Source organism: Heptranchias perlo, chromosome 11 (genome assembly GCF_035084215.1).
Source record: "Heptranchias perlo isolate sHepPer1 chromosome 11, sHepPer1.hap1, whole genome shotgun sequence".
NCBI lineage: Eukaryota > Metazoa > Chordata > Chondrichthyes > Hexanchiformes > Hexanchidae > Heptranchias > Heptranchias perlo.
Genome location: NC_090335.1, coordinates 10,070,329 through 10,087,502, shown reverse-complemented (window position 1 = coordinate 10,087,502; position 17,174 = coordinate 10,070,329).

Genomic DNA, 17,174 nt, shown 5'->3' with positions numbered 1-17,174 from the left:
CTAAGCCAGCCCTTACGGTATCTGCAGGTGCTCTAGCACCAGTTGGCACAGCTATGCAGCTGGCTGTCTCCTAACCAAGATCTTGTGAAGACAGTGCCCTGCAGCCATAGCCGGGTAGATGCATCAATGCCTGAAGATATAGTTGGTCGTATCTTGGCAGGTGTGATCAATCAGGCAAAGCGGGCTCTTGATCACCCTAGCATGCCTTCTTTCACATAGTGCCACTTAAAGCGTGGCACACTGTGAGTGGGTTGGTCTGGATGAACCAAATAAATAGTGCCGGCATGCACATATCTTAGTGGTGCCACCAGATCTGCTGTCCCTGCTCCCTTTGGGAATAGGAGCTTCTGCCCACTGCAATCATCTGCCAGAGCGAGATGTGATCATCTATGTCTGCAGAGCTGGCTGTGTATGTATTAGGGGTTCAACACAGGGCGCGCCTCATGCAACCTGACTGGTTGGCATCCCTCTTCCTCTTTCAAACATGTCAGGTAGGGGGATTCCCATTGGGAAACCCATTGGTGGGGCTAATGGTGCTGGGGTATGGGGGGGTGGGGGCAGGGTATAGAGCAATTGGCACAAAGGCTTATGAGAACCTTAGTGCCAAAAAAAAAAGAAATTTAGTGCAAAAATAGCTGAAATACACTTACTTTAACATTATATGGAATTGCATAGAATTCGGGCCAACTGTTCTATGCTGGTGTTTATGCTCTACACGAGTCTCCTCCCACCCTACTTCATTAACCCTATTATTGTGTCTTTAAACAAGCTTCCATATACTTATTGAATTTGCTTTCACCACCATTCCAGATCATAACAACTCTCTGCATTAAAAAATGTCTCCTTATTTCCCCTCTGGTTCTTTTGCCAATTATCTTAAATCTGTGTCCTCTGGTTACTGACCCTTCTGCCACTGGAAACAGTTTCTCCCTATGTACTCTATATCAAAACCCTTCATAATTTTGAACACCTCTGTTAAATCTCCCCTTAACCTTCTCTGCCCTAAGGAGAACAACTCCAGCTTCTCCAGTCTCTCCACATAACTGAAGTCCCTCATCCCTGGTACCATTCTAGTAAATCTCCTCTGCACCCTCTCCAAGGCCTTGACATCCTTCCTAAAGTGTGGTGCCCAGAATTGGTCACAATACTCCAGCTGAGGCCTAACCAATGTTTTATACGGGATTAGCATAACTTCCTTGCTTTTGTACTCTATGCCTCTATTTAAGAGGTTTAAGTATACAAATCTTTGAAGGTGCAGGACAAGTTGCTAAGGCTGTTAAAAAAGCATACCGGATCCTTGGCTTTATTAGTAAAGGCATAGAGTACAAAAGCAAGGATGTTATGCTAAACCTTCATAAATCAGTGGTTATGCTTCAGCTGTAGTATTGTGTTCAATTCTGGGCGCCGCACTTTAGGAAGGATGTCAAGGCCTTGGAGAGGGTGCAGAAGAGATTTACTAGAATGGTACCAGGGATGAGGGACTTCAGTTATGTGGAGAGACTGGAGAAGCTGGAGTTGTTCTCCTTAGAGCAGAGAAGGTTAAGAGGAGATTTAATAGAGGTGTTCAAAATCATGAGGGGTTTTGTTAGAGTAAATAAGGAGAAATTGTTTCCAGTGGCAGGAGAGTCAGTAACCAGAGGACACAGATTTAAGATAATTGGCAAAAGAACCAGAGGGGGGAGATGAGGAGAATTTTTTTTATGCAGCGAGTTGTTATGATCTGGAATGCACGGCCTGAAAGGGTGGTGGAAGCAGATTCAATAGTAACTTTCAAAAAGGGAATTGGATGAATAAATTTTCAGGGCTATGGGGAAAGAGCAGGTTAGTGGGACCAATTGGATAGCTCTTTCAAAGGCATGATGGGCCAAATGGCCTCCTTCTATGCTGTATGATTCTATGATCCTTCTTAGATATCCTGGATGTCCAGTTCACATGGACGTAATTAAGAATCAATGCCTTGTGCTCCAGAAAGTTGGGAAATGGTGTGTAGAATCCCCCTGGCCCCGAGTTAGTATTAGAATGAAGCTCCTCCTGTTTTAAGCAGGTGCTTCCAGCCCCTGCCCTAGAAAAGCAAGTGATGCACAAAGTGGACCTAGATCAGATCACCACCCATTGTTCCAGTCTGCCCGATTGATGCCCATACTGGAAAATCCAGGCTATGGCTACAGCATTATTCCCCCAATTCTGAACCCCGCACTCCCCTGTAACGAGGCTCTGAGCCAGAATCAGAGCCTCCCAGTATCCGCCCTGCAATGTTTCACCAGTCTGGATCGTTCTTGTTTCAAATCATTTATCAAATAAGCAGCTTGCATGATTGTGGAAAAGGTCTAAAGAAGCAACAAACAGGGCCGGTGTTGGGGAATGGATAACGTAATAGGTTGGTACATTATCCTTTCTCCCATGAGGGCTGAGGTTGCATCCATCCCAAACAGGCTTGATGATGATTCTGTTTCTCTGCCAAATGTAATGAAATGAGTTTCAGCAAACTGGATCAGGTCCTAATGAGCTCAGCCCCACCGCACATAAATCAGCACAACTGCTCCTAAATTGTCCCTCTCACTCAGAGACAACGCAAGGATGACTGCTGTTAAAAAAATTGAAATGACACACCGGTGTTCTAAAGTCTTGTTGATTTGGCAATTGTGGAGCACTCATAGAACTAAACTTGTTTTCAGCAGATGAAAGGAGATTAAGAGGAGACCTGATCTAAGTTGTGAAAATGCCAAGAGGAATGCAAGATTTATATTCATGCAGGTTAATTTGTTCTGTGAGCGCACAAATAGAAGAGTGTAAAGACAGCAAGGTTTAAGCAGAATTTGAGATAAGAAGGAATCTTTTTTCCTCCCACACAATATTGGATGTGTGGAATAGACTCAAGTGAAATTATTTATATTGTGTTGATTACAATGTTTAAAAAGAAGCCGGATAAATATTTGGGCAGGAATAGGATTGAGGGTGTATAGATAAGTACAGAGAGGGACAGCAGACTGATGGGTGGAAAGTGTCAGGGTGGTGGAAACGTGAATAATGTCTGGCCTGGGTTATGCCATTAGGTGCCAAATTAGGAGAAGTTTTATGCTGTGGGCCCATGCCCACAAGAAACTGGATGGAGATTGTTCAAAGTCATTTCACTTAAGACCCTTACAGCCAGCAGGCAGCGGAGACTTTTATCCCATCGGTCTACAGCTAGATTTGAAGACGGGTCCCAAAGGTGAAGGACCGGTGTTTAACCAACTGCATCATACAGTTCTCCTAGGAAGACTTTCTGAATTTACGCTTGATTTAGGGCAAGGAGAAATTTTGTAGAGCCTTTCCTTAGATGTGGAATCTATTATAGAGCAGATTGAGCAGATGCACCTACGCTTTCTCTTTATTGGACACATCCCTGGTGAAGCAGGGCACATGTTTGCCTCGAGATCTCCTGCTGACCCCAACCCTGGGTTCATTTACAAATGGGAGGCAGCTGTCCTCTGGTGTGTGGGGGATGGTGGGGGCTGTAACAGCAGGAAGTCAATGAGTTGCTTGATATAAATAAAACGCGTTTACTTTGGAATCCGAGCTGCAGACGTTGCCATGCATCCGGGTGGGGAAGAGTTATCTGGACACTTTGATCCAGGAGGCAGTCACACCCCTTAGGTTAGGTAGTAGTTTAGATTTGGTCTGTGGTCAGGGACAGGAGGATGTGACTGCGAGACAGACAGGTATGGGGACCCACGATGCAGTGATGGAGGAGCCTCAGCCTTTGACCTTGTCGAACAGGTACGAGTTTCCTGCTACCAGTGTGGATGAGAAGGAAGGATGGGCAAACTGACCATGGCACCGTGGTACAGGAGGCCAATCAAGTGGGGGGAGTGAAAAGGAATGTGGTAGTGGTAGGGGATAGTATAGTCAGGGGGATGGACACTTTTCTTTGCAGCCACGACCAGAGTCTCGAAGGCTGTGTTGCCTGCCCGGTGACAGGGTTAAGGATATCTCCTCGCGGCTGGAGAAGATCTGGAGCACAAGGGGGAGGATCCAGTTGTCGTGATCCACGTGGGAACCAACGACTCAGGTAGAACCAGGAATGAGGTTCTGCTGAGGGAGTTTGAGGAGCTAGGGTCTAAATTAATAAGCAGAACTTCAAAGGTAATAATCTCTGGATTACTGAGCCATGTGCAAATTGGCGTAGGGACAAACAGATCAGAGATTTAAATGCGTGGCTGGAAGAGTGATGCGGGAGACAGGGGTATTGATTCATTGGGCACTGGCACCAGTACCGGGGAAAGAAGGAGCTGTTCCATTGGGACGGGCTCCACTTAAACCGGGCTGGGACCAGCGTCCTGGCGAACCGAATAACAAGGGCTGTAAATAAGGCTTTAAACTAATAAGGAGGGGGGAGGGGTCAGGTGAGGGGAAATGTAAAAATCTAAGGAGAAAAGTCAAGGCAACAGAGCAGTGTAGTGATTTGGGTAAAGATAAATTAGAGTGTGGCAGGAAGGGACAGACAGCTTAATGGTAAAAGTGCATCAGCAAATAAGGTCAAAGCAGGAAAAAAATGGTAAAAAGTTAAAATTAAAGGCTTTTTATCCGAATGCACGGAGCATTCGTAACAAGATAGATACATTAGTTGCACAAAGAGAGATAAATGGGTTTGATCTAATAGCCATTACAGAGACAGAGGGTGCGTTCCTGGCGGAGGGGCTCCGAAAATCGGGGAATCCCGGAGCGGGTCCGGAGCCCGGCTCCAACCCGCCCACTTCCGGGTTCCCCACAGACGTGCTGACGTGCGCGCACAGCCCCCGCACGTGGGACTCCCGCAGGCAATTAAAGCCAGCGGGGTGCCACTTGTCAGTATTTAATTAGGTATTTCAGGTCGTTAACAGACTTGATTAAGGGAATATGTCAGGAGGGGTGGGATTTTAGAAACAACTGGGACTGTTTCCCATATTGAGGGAACACTCCCAGTTCAAATGGACGTGTTGCAGCCACCAGCCTGTGGCAGCTGCAAAGGTCCATTTGACAGGTGTGGGGGAGACCCTCACTCATTGCAGGAGGCCACTCTGTCACTTTGGACAAAGTTTGGCCTCCACCACCCTCCTCCTAACAATAAAATTCACCAACTTGCACACTTACCCCGGGGTCCAGAGACATGTACCTACCTTGCGGACCCCCTCAGATGTACATCTTCCGGATGGGGGCCGCCGTAGCTGCAGTCATGACCTCCTCGGAGGACGAACAGCATCACCAGCCTTGCCGGCCACGCCGTCCACCTCTGATACGTGGAGCTCCACAACACAGTGCTGTGACACATCCACCTGTCCAGCAGGAGGGAGGGCAAACACAGCGAGAGATGCGTCGCAGAGGGCACTACCCTCGCCACAGGGTCCACAGACTGAGGCTCAGCTTCCTGGACCTCTCTGAGCAGCAGTGCACACGGAGGCTCAGAGTCACTCGACATGTAGTCGTGGACATCTGCAGCCTCCTTCATGCTGAGCTGCTCCCGGCTGGCCCGAGCACCATCTTCTTACCTGTCGCTGTCAAAGTCACCACTGCCCTCAACAACTTCTCCTCCGCATCCTTCCAGGGTGCCACTGGGGACATCGCCGACGTCTCTCAGTCATCTGCACAAAAGAGCCCTGCAAATACACCTACACCAAATCTGCAGTGACACAATGGGTGGCATCAGTTGTGGGTCTTCATTGTGATCCTCAGGAAAGGGCATTATTGCACAAACCAGACAAGATTCGTAAAGACGTGGCAGTAGTGGTGCCAATATAATATGTAATGTGAGTTGATCAGAAATTCAATATAAATAAAAACCATGACAAACCCTCACGCACCCTTGTGCATCCCCTTCATGCTCACGACATGTTTGCCTTACGCTACCTACTGCACATATGTGATGCATGCCCTGTGGCTGCAGCACAGGTAGTGGCAGGTTGAGTGAGGCTGACCGTGAAAGAGATGCATGAGAGGGTGAGTATGGGATAGAGCCATGAGATTGTATGAGGATTGGGTTGAGTGGTAGTGGCGGGATGAGTACTGGCGAGGTGAGTAAGTGCAGGTAAGATGAGGATGGGGTTTGAGTGGGTGTGAGGGGTGATGTGACAGAGTAGTGTTGGCAGTGCAGAAGGAGATGTGGGGTGGGGGTGGTGATGTGGCAGACGGAGTGTAGGGGAATGAGTAAGTGTACTCACTGTGGCTGACCTACTGAGGTCATTGGAGCGCCTCCTGCACTGTATGCAGGTGGGCGATATGTTGGTGGTGCAGGTGACCTCCTCTGCCACCTCGAGCCAGGCCTTCCTGGTGGCAGAGGCAGGCCGCTTCCTCCCGCCCGCCGGGGGGAAGATCTCTGTCCTCCCCCTCCTCCTCACCCCATGTATTGATACCTGGAGTGAGGCATCATTAAACTGGGAGCAGCCTTCCCCCTGGGCTGCTCCATGCTGTATTTTTTCTATTTGTTGCAGCATCTGTCAGTGGAGGACTGCCCCTTTAAATAGAGCTCCTCCAGCTGACAGATCTTACTGCACATGCGCAGCCCGCCCGACGCGCAGCTCAGCAGCAGGGAACCCGGAGGACCAGGGGATCCAATTATCCTGCGATCGCGTGCGGGGCAGACTGATTTCACCGGGCGCGTTACCCATGCGCCCAGTCGCCCCCCCGCCACGAACCCGCAGCCCTGGTAATATTGAGCCCATAGTTGCAAAATGACCAAGGTTGGGAACTAAATATTCCAGGGTACATGACATTTAGAAAAGACAGCAGAATGGAAAGGGAGGGGGTGTAGCCCTAATAATAAAGGATGACATAAGGACAGTGGTGAGAAAGGATCTTGGCTCGGAAGATCAGGATGTAGAATCAGTATGGGTGGAGATAAGAAATAACAAGAGGCAGAAAACACCAATGGGAGTAGTTTATAGGCCCCCTAATAGTAGTAATACCATTGGACAGAGTATTAATCAAGAAATAATAGGAGCTTGTAACAAAGGTAATGCAGTAATCGTGGGGGACTTTAATCTTCATATAGACTGGGCAAATCAAATTGGCAAAGGTGGTGGGGAGGACGAGTTCATGGAATGTGTTCAAGACAGTTTCCTAGAACAATAAGTCATGAAACCAACCAGGGAACCGGCTATTTTAGATTTTGGACTGAGACAGGGTTAATTAGTAATCTCACAGTAAAGGATCCCCTGGGGAAGAGTGATCATAATAAGATAGAATTTCACATTGAGTTTGAGAGTGACATACTTAAGTCAGAAACTAGAATCTTAAAATTAAATAAAGCCAATTACATAGGTATGAGGTGTGAGTTGGCAAAGGTAGATTGGGAAATTAGATTAAAGGATATGACGGTAGATAAGCAATGGCAAACATTTAAAGAAATATTTCAACATTCTCAACGAATATTGAGAAATAAAAACTCCACGGCAAAAGTGATTCATCTGTGACTAACTAAAGAAGTTAAGGATAGTATCAGATTAAAAGAAGAGGCTTATAATGTTGCCAAGAAGAGTAGTAAGCCTGAGTATTGGGAGAGTTTTAGAAACCAGTAAAGGATGACCAAAAAATTGATAAAAAGGGAGAAAATTGAATATGAGAGTGAAGTAGCAAGAAATCTAAAAACAGATTGTAAGAGCTTCTACAAGTATGTAAAAAGGAAGAGATTGGCAAAAGTAAACGTGGGTCCCTTAGAGGCTGAGACAGGAGAAATTTTAATGGGGAATCAGGAAATGGCTGATGCGTTAAACAAATATTTTGTATCTGTCTTCACAGTAGAAGACACAAAAAGCATACCAGAAATAATGGGGAACCAAGGAGCTAATGAGAGTAAGGGACTTAAAGTCATTAATATCAGTAGAGAAAAAGTACTGGAGAAACTAATGGGACTAAAATCCAATAAATCCCCAGGACCTGACGGCCTACATTCTAGGGTTCTAAAAGAGGTGGCCGCAGAGATAGTGGATGCATTGGTTATGATCTTTCAAAATTTCTTAGATTCTAGAATGGTCCCAGCAAGTTGGAAGGTATCAAATGTAACCCCGAGAGAGAAAACAGGGAACTAGAGGCCAGTTAGCCTGACAACAGTCATCAGAAGAATGTTGGAATCCATTATTAAGGAAGTGGTAAGAGAGCACTTAGAAAATAATAATATAATTAGGCAGCGTCAACTTGGTTTTATGAAAATGAAATCGTGTTTGACAGATTTCTTAAGAGTTTTTTGAGGATGTAACTAGCAGGGTAGATGAAGGGGAACCAGTGGATGAAGTATATTTGGATTTTCAAAAGGCATTCGATAAGGTGCCGCATAAAAGGTTGCTACACTACTAGCTAAGTGACAGGAAGCAGAGAGTAGTGGTGAACGGTTATTTTTCAGACTGGAGGGAGGTGTACAGTGGTGTTCCCCAGGGGTTGGTACTCGGACCACTGCTTTTCTTGATATATATTAATGACTTGGAATTGGGTGTACAGGGCACAATTTCCAAATTTGCAGATGACACAAAATTTGGAAGTGTAGTGAGCAGTGAGGAGGATAGTGATAGACTTCAAGAGGACATAGACAGGCTGGTGGAATGGGCGGACACATGGCAGATGAAATTTAAGGCAGAGAAGCGCGAAGTGATACAATTTGGCAGGAAGAACAAGGGGAGGCAATATAAACTAGAGGGTACAATTCTAAAGGAGGTGCAGGAACGGAGAGATCTGGGGGTATATGTGCACAAATCGTTGAAGGTGACAGGGCAGGTTGAGAAAGTGGTTTAAAAATCGAACGGGATCCTGGGCTTTATAAATAGAGGCATAGAGTGCAAAAACAAGGACGTCATGATGATCCTTTATAAATCACTGGTTCGACCACAACTGTAGTATTGTGTCCAGTTCTGGGCACCGCACTTTAGGAAGTATATGAAGGCCTTAGAGAGGGTGCAGAAAAGGTTTACTAGAATGATTCCAGGGATGAGGGACTTTAGTTACATGGATAGACTGGAGAAGCTGGGCTTGTTCTCCTTGGAACAGAGATGGTTGTGAGGAGATTTGGTAGAGGTATTCAAAATCACGAAGGGTCTAGACAGAATAGATAGAGAGAAATTGTTCTCATTGGTGGAAGGGTCAAGAACCAGGGGACATAGATTTAAGGTGATTGGCAAAAGAACCAAAGGTGACATGAAGGAAAAACTTTTTTACACAGCGAGTGGTTAGGATCTGGAATGCACTGCCTGAGGGGGTGGTGGAGGCAGATTCAATTGTGGCTTTCAAAAGCGAACTGGATAAGTACTTGAAAGGAAAAAAATTGCAGGGTTACTGGAATAGGGCAGGGGAGTGGGACTAGCTGGATTGCTCTTGCATAGAGCCGGCATGGACTCGATGGGCCGAATGGCCTCCTTCCCTGCTATAACCTTGCTATGATTCCATGATCCTATGAAAGAGTCTGCAAAGGGATATAGGCAGGTGAAGTGAGTGGGCAAGAAGGTGACAGATGGAGGAAAATGTGAGGTTATTCACTTTGGTAGGAAGAATAGAAAAACAGAATATTTTTTAAATGATGAGAAACTATTAAATGTTGGTGTACAGAGGATTTGGGTGTCCTCGTACAAGAAACACAAAAGGTTAGCATGCAGGTACAGCAAGCAATTAGGAAGGCAAATAGCATTTTGGCCTTTATTGCAAGAGGGTTGGAGTACAAGAGTAAGGAAGTCTTACTACAATTGTGAGACCTGACTTGGAGTACTGTGAACAGTTTTGTTCTCCTTATCTAAGAAAGGGTATGCTTGCCATGGAGGCGGTGCAACGAAGGTTCATTAGATTGATTCCTGGGATGAGAGGGTTGTCCTATGAGAAGAGATTGAGTAGAATGGGCCTATACTCTCTGGAGTTTAGAAGAATGAGAGGTGATCTATTTGAAATCTATATGACTCTGAGGGGGTTTGACAGGGTAGATGCTAAGAGGTTGTTTCCCCTGGCTGGTGAGTCTAGAACTAGGGGGATTAGTCTTGGGATAAGAGGTCAGCCATTCAAGACTGAAATAAGGAGGAATTTCTTCACTCAGTGGGTATGAATCTTTGGAATTCTTTACCCTAGAGGGCTGTAGATGCTGAGTCATTGAGTATATTCAAGACTGAGATCAATAGATTTTTGGACTCTAGTGGAATCGAGGGATATGGGGATCGGGCGGGAAAGTGGAGTTGAGGTAGAAGATCAGCCATGATCTTATTGAATGGTAGAGCGGGCTCAAGGGGCCATATGGCCTACTCCTGCTCCTATTGCTTATGTTCTTATGTTCTTAAATGTCTGATTTTATTAATGGAGCTTGTACATGGCAGTGCTTTGACAGTGCTTGGACAGGCCCTCTTCAGCTTTAGACCAGAGTCTCCTCCGCTGATCTCTGAAAGACTTGCATATATAGAGAGCCTTTTATGACCACAGGACGTCCCAAAGCACTCTACAGCCAATTAAGTACTTTTGAAGTGTAGTCACTATCATAATGTAGGAAGTGCAGCAGCCAATTTGCACACAATAAGGTCCCACAAACAGCATTGTGTTGATGGCCAGATAATCTGTTTTAGGTGTTTGTTGAGGGATAAATATTGGCCAGAGCAGTGGGGAGAACTGTCCTGCTCTTCTTCAAAATAGTGCTGTTTTATGGAAAGAGGGCAGATGGGGCCTTGGTTTAATGTCTCACCTGAAAGACGGTACCTTTGACAGCGCAGCACTCCCTCAGTACTGCACTGGAGTGTCAGCCTGGATTATAAGCTCTCTGAAGTGGGACTTGAACCTATGACCTTCTAACTCGGAGGTGAGAGTGCTACCACTGAGCCACGGCTGATAGCATGGCGGTGGGAAGTCAGCAGGTGAGTGGATTTGCGCATGGGGAACCCAGAGGCAAAGTAAGCCCGTTTAAATCTGCGATCGTATCTCAATTGCAGGCAATTACCTGTGCTTCCGGATTTTGCGACTCCAGGTTGCGCAGTGGGCCTACTGCGTACCCCAATGACACGATTTAAAGCCCACTATTTAAAGGGCCAGTCCAAGAATGGATTTTGAAGGCGAAATGGAGTCTAGGAAAGCAAAGGCTGCCCCTAGATTTAATGATGTTTCCCTGTATCTACTGCTGGCTGCAGTGAGAGCCGGGAGGGAATTAATGTTTCCAATGGATGGCAGGAAGAAACCTGGCTCTGTAACCAAAAATGCTCATCTGGAGGTGGCAGAAGAGGTGAGCAGCGGGAGCATGGTGCCCAGGTCTTGGGTTCAGTGCAGGAACTGCTTCAATGACCTAACCAGGTCAGAAAAAGTGAGTACAGTTGCTGATTCACCCACATCCTGTGTTGTTCAAACCTCCCGTCCCCCCCCCAACCCAGTCAATCGGTGTTGGCACATCTACCCCATCACATAACTCCTCACACCCACCTGAGTGTCAGCGGGACCAACCATCCTTCACTTTCTATGCACTTCCTCAACTTCCCATTTATTCCCCCACCACTGCCACTCCCCCAATCCTGATCCAATGTGATGTATCTGTCTGATAATCATCCTCTGATGCATCTCTTTCATGGTCAACCTCACCCAAAGCAATGCACCCATCAGGTGAATATGTCACCTTCAGTCACTCACAGGTCTGTTCCTTCTCTCTTTGTAGAAGAGAGCGAAAAATTCAAGGCAGAGCAGCAGAAGTGGAGGTGGGCGATCACATAGTGGAGGTGACAGATGAGGAAGAGGAGCCCATGGAAATAAGTCGGACCGTCGCATGCCTATCCATCGGAGATGGAGAGACTGGAAACCCACAGATGGCTGGTGACAGAACCTTAATATCTTTCACACACATGTTGAATTGGTTTTATCAATGATGTAACTGAGCCAGACCTCAGTATGGTCATTGGGAAGATTGTCACTTTTGTGATGAATCATTAATATCACTTTCTGTTGCATTCCAGGGCCTTCACGTCTTCACGAGGAATCAGCAGAAATGGAAGAAAGTGATTCCTCAGAGGAGCTCATTCCTTCTGAGGTGCACCGTCACAGGACGTCCGGCCATGCACCAGCGCTGATACTCGCTCTTCGGTGGGTCCTGTTAGACGGTTAGTTGGGTTTCATCTGGTGATTCACCACTCACAAGTGAGCACGAGCAGACACTGGAGGAAGGGGCAGCTGTGGAGAGTCTGTGTCGGGGGGTGACACTCCTCTCCAAGCTCTGCTCAGCTGGATACAGATGTTGAACCTGGGGGCCATTGTTGAGAAGGACAATAATAGAGGTAGAGCTGCACCTTTGCGAGGTACTGGAAAACATGCCGCGCACACTCTCCACAACAGTGGAGAGGATGGAGGAGTCCAACTCCATCGCTAGTGGATTGATGGCACAGGTAAATGCGAGAATGTCTGTGATGGAGAGAATGATATCCTCCATTGAGCTCCAAGCACAGCTCTCAAATGAGTCTATGCAGGCCATGACAACGACCGTGCGGACTCTGGATGCCAACATGTCTATTGTCTTAAACAGGATGACAGATACTTTAGCTGTGGCTTTACAACGAAGCACATCTGCTCACCGACCTGCTGTCCAGCAGAGTGGTAGAAGTGACGTGGCACTGGCCCAGGAGAGGGATGATGGCAAAAGGGGACACGGAAGTGGGGACTCCATTCAAAGCAATCCCACATCTCACCTCCTCAACCAGTGCCCGCAATGCTGCTTCCTCTCCCAATGGCCGAGTCTGCCCCTACACCGGTGCGGGTGGAGTAGTGTTTGGCAGGGCCCTTACGGGGTCCAAATCCCAGAGGTCATAAGGCGAGAGCATCTTATCAGTCAGGGCAGGGTTCTGTGCAGCCTGCCTCTACCTCTGCTGAAGCCATAGGGGATGCACCATGTAGATGCAGCAGGAAGACGAAGGTGAAGGTTTTGTAGTTCACCAAGGGTATGCACAAGGGTGTCTGACGAGCTGTCATGGTGTTATTTTATATATTTTTTTGTTAATTGGTACTTTCAATTTAATTATTATCACCACCACTGCCTTGTCTTGGCCATTATTGAGTCTCTTTTGTGAATTCGTTCTTTCATGTGCTTTATCATGAATGCCAAGGCATGATGCCACCCATTGGGCAAGTGTGTAATGGGTGTATGCGTGGTTGAAGGACTGTTTTGTTAAAAGGAAGGGTGGTTGGGGGATTGGCGGTGGTGGTTGTTCCAGGCGGCCTGAGTATTTCAAAGTCTTCAATTTGGATATCGCATTATGAGGACCTGTTAGAGATGAGGGAATCCCTGGCATCACGGGCAGCAATGTGCGCGGCTGCTCTGGCGATGGGTTCCCCATTTTCATTTTCCTCCTCCTCAGATGTACTGTGGCATAGATCCATTGCACCCCCCCCCCCAATCCTGATCTTGTCAGTTTGAGGGGCTCCAAAATTTAGGTAAGTTTGTCTGAACACAAGAATTCTCAATTTTAACAAAGAAATCTCAGTCCAAACACAAAGAACTCCCAGCCAAAGGTTGTCTGAGATAATTGAGTGCCCAGCTGCAATACTTCACCTTTTATTGAGATGTGTCAATCACTGGGTTAAAGGACCAAATGAGCTTCAGCTGCAACTCGTCTCCATTTCAATGGCACGTTTCAGAAGCCACAGGAGACATGTTCAGGAGAAGTTAAATCTATTTCTGTTGCAAAATCCACAAAAAGTGAAGTACCTAAAGTATTTCAACTACCTGAATTGGCCCTCCAAATATTGGCCCACCGGCTTTAAGTGGGGATGGGACTTTCTTCTTTTTTATTTGTTCATGGGATGTGGGCATTGCTGGCGAGGCCGGCATTTATTGCCCTTCGCTAATTGCCCTTGAGAAGGTGGTGGTGAGCCGCCTTCTTGAACCGCTGCAGTCCGTGTGGTGAAGGTTCTCCCACAGTGCTGTTAGGAAGGGAGTTCCAGGATTTTGACCCAGTGACGATGAAGGAACGGCGATATATTTCCAAGTCGGGATGGTGTGTGACTTGGAGGGGAACGTGCAGGTGGTGTTGTTCCTGGACTTTGCTGTTGTGCTGGCGCATCCTAACGCGCATGTGTTAAACCCAGTGAACATGTTGGAGCTGGTGTACGGTCCCCCTCCAAAAAGCTGCTACTTTAACCTCCCACCTGCACCCAACCCACCCATTCTTGGGGGTTAAAATTAGCCCCTCTGGACTGCAGGCCCTAACAGGCAGGCCATGCATCCAGTGTTCCGGAAGTGCAAATAGTGGGATACGCAGCACATTCCTAAGTTGCTTACTGCTTCCACCTGTCCCAGATCCATCAAAAAAGTGTGGGAGGGAGGAAGGCAGAAAGCTTGGGCCAAGGTCCTTTTCCTGATCAGCACTATGTACCACTATCCCAGTTAACATGATCCTTCTTCTTCTTTTAATTCTTGTCTCCCCAACTAATTATTTTACCCCTTATCCACATTGAACTGCATTTGCCACTGATTTGTCCACTTACTTAAAGGATATAAACCTAGACATTATTGTTGGTGTAAAGGCTAATGCCAGTGGTAAGTCAGTATAATCGGACATTCTAGAACTAGGGGGCATAGTCGCAGGATAAGGGGTCGGCCATTTAGGACTGAGATCAGGAGGAATTTCTTCACTCAGAGGGTTGTGAATCTTTGAAATTCTCTACCCCAGAGGGCTGTGGATGCTCAGCCGTTGAGAATATTCAAGACTGAGATCGATAAATTTTTGGACTCTAGGGGAATCAAGGGATATGGGGATCGGGCGGGAAAGTGGAGTTGAGGTCGAAGATCAGCCATGATCCGATTGAATGGGGGAGCAGGCTCGAGGGGCCGTATGGCCAACTCCTGCTCCTATTTCTTATGTTCTTAGGACAGTAGGGGGGCAGCATAGCATATGCTTCCCAATAGCTGAGTGCCACCTTCCATATTGCTATACCTGAGAAAAGACTTCAGTGCACTAACCCGTATAATGGGTGCGTAAATGTAGTTTTGTTTATTAGTGCAGGCACAACGGGGGTTACAAGCCAAGTTCCAAAGTTTGCTCATTGCCATCTGCCATGTGTTCCTGCGGTCCGTGTGAATCCAGAATTGAAGCTGCACCAACTTTTCACTTGTGGAATTTGACCAGCAAAGCAAAAAAAAGTCTAAATTCCACTCCTCCCAATTTGGCTTGAGCTTGATTCTCCATCCATTAATTCCATAAAATCAGGCCTATGTTTCAGAGGCAGAAAACGTATAAGCAAACAGGAAGGCCCAAAATCTCGGATTGAGTTCAGAGACAGAAGGATTGGGGTAGATTGTAATGTGTCCCCCCCCCCAACCCCACTTGGCGGGAACGGTGCGGATGTGGTGTTAATACGGAGTGGTGTCGCAGCACGTTCCCTACCTGTTCCCGCCCCTCCGCCGCTCTCCCACCCCCACCATCATAACTTGCCTGAGAACAGGCACGGAAGGGCCGCACACCCCCGATAGGTGGGAGCCTACTTTACATCAAAAGGTCGCGGCCAGATGACATCATCAGTGTCACGACGGCGTTTTTACTTCCTGATTAAGGAAGCCCGCAAGGGAACAGTCCCGACAGCTCATTCATTACTTTTCTGTGGAATCTTTATATGCCGAGAGGAGCAGGAGTGCAACCCTGGGGCCTGCATGGTGTCCTTGGGCCTCCCCAGCCCCAGCCTCGCCCCTCCCTCCCAACACTGGCATGCTCTGTGAAACCCCCTCCTCGGCACCGGGGGGCCGTTCCCTTGCATTCTCGGTGTTCCCGGGCACCCGACTCGAGTTCTGCTCCAGCCCTGATGTCATTCTCGGCCAGGGGACAATCCCGGAATAATTAAATGAGGTCCAGGTGTTACAATGGCCTGGGCCTCATGCTGAGCTCCACAACGCACGCCCAGTTAAAATCGCTCCCATTGACGCTTAGCAGCAAACTGCGAAACTTCATAGCCTGCTGTTACAGAGACGGAGCCTCAAAGTGTGGCATTCCTTTCGGGGCCCTGCACTAGGGACATGAAGCTTTAAAATTTAAAACTACCTTCAGAGACTGACTGAACAGACATGAGGCCCCCAAGGTGTAGGATTCTGTTTAGAGAACATTCTGTGCAAGCAGTCAAAATAAGTACAGACCTTTGCTGACACTCCGAACTAATAGACATGGAGCCAAAACAGTGAGTAATTTTCTTCACAGTCTGAGTAGACAGGAGCCTGAAAGAGTCCGATGCTCTTGATATACTGATTGAACAGACATGTAAGCTCAGATTAGGCTTCTCTTCAGAAAGACGTTGAATTTCTCCATATAGAACTGTCTTTAGAGGATGACTGAACAGATGTAAGGAATGATTCTGCAGTTCAAACAGGGAGCCCCACTTGCAAAGAGAGTTGGCTGGAGATCATAGAATCTTACAGCACAGAAGGAGGCCATTCGGCCCATCGTGTCTTTGCCAGCTCTTTGAAAGAGCTATCCAATTAGTCCTATTCTCCTGGTCTTTCCCCATAACCCAGCACAGTTTTCCCTTTTGAAAGTCGCTATTGAATCTGCTTCCACCGTCCTTTCAGGCAGTGCATTCCAGATCACAACAACTTGCTGCATAAAAAAACTCCTCCTCATCTCCCCTCTTGTTCTTTTTCCAATGACCTTTGCTTACCGACCCTTATAAGGGTGTAAGTTGTAGCCCCGATTCTCGGACCCACCCTCTCTGTGGGATCACAGAATCACCCCTCTAGAAGGCCAATTGCAAAAACTGCCTTCAAACACTGACTGATAGACATTGAGCCCCATAATGTAGGATTCTTTTTAGGTACTAAGGGGGAGAATTTCCTTAGAGCTTCTCCCGCTCCACTGCCTTCATTTCACTAAAGTTGCAGTGGAAGACCTGTTTGTGGGCGAGCGGGATTTCCACTGCACTTTCACTTACAGCGATAGAGCAGGTGAAGAGCCAAGGGATTCACCATCTAACTGAAACAATACAGCAAAACCAACGGGAAGCGAGGGAGAAAAATCAAGTAATAATATGCAGTGTGTAGGGCAGTCTGATCCCAGCTTTGAGCAGCTATTTTAATTGTTTGCAATCTAGCAGTTGATTACTAAAGGGTAGATTTCCAAAGAAAGAAAGACATGCATTTCTATAGCACCTTTCACGACCTCAGGTGTCCTAACAGTGCCTTACAGCCAATGAAATATTTTTCAAGTGTAGTCACTATTGTAATGTAGGAAACGCGGCAGCCAATTTGCACACAG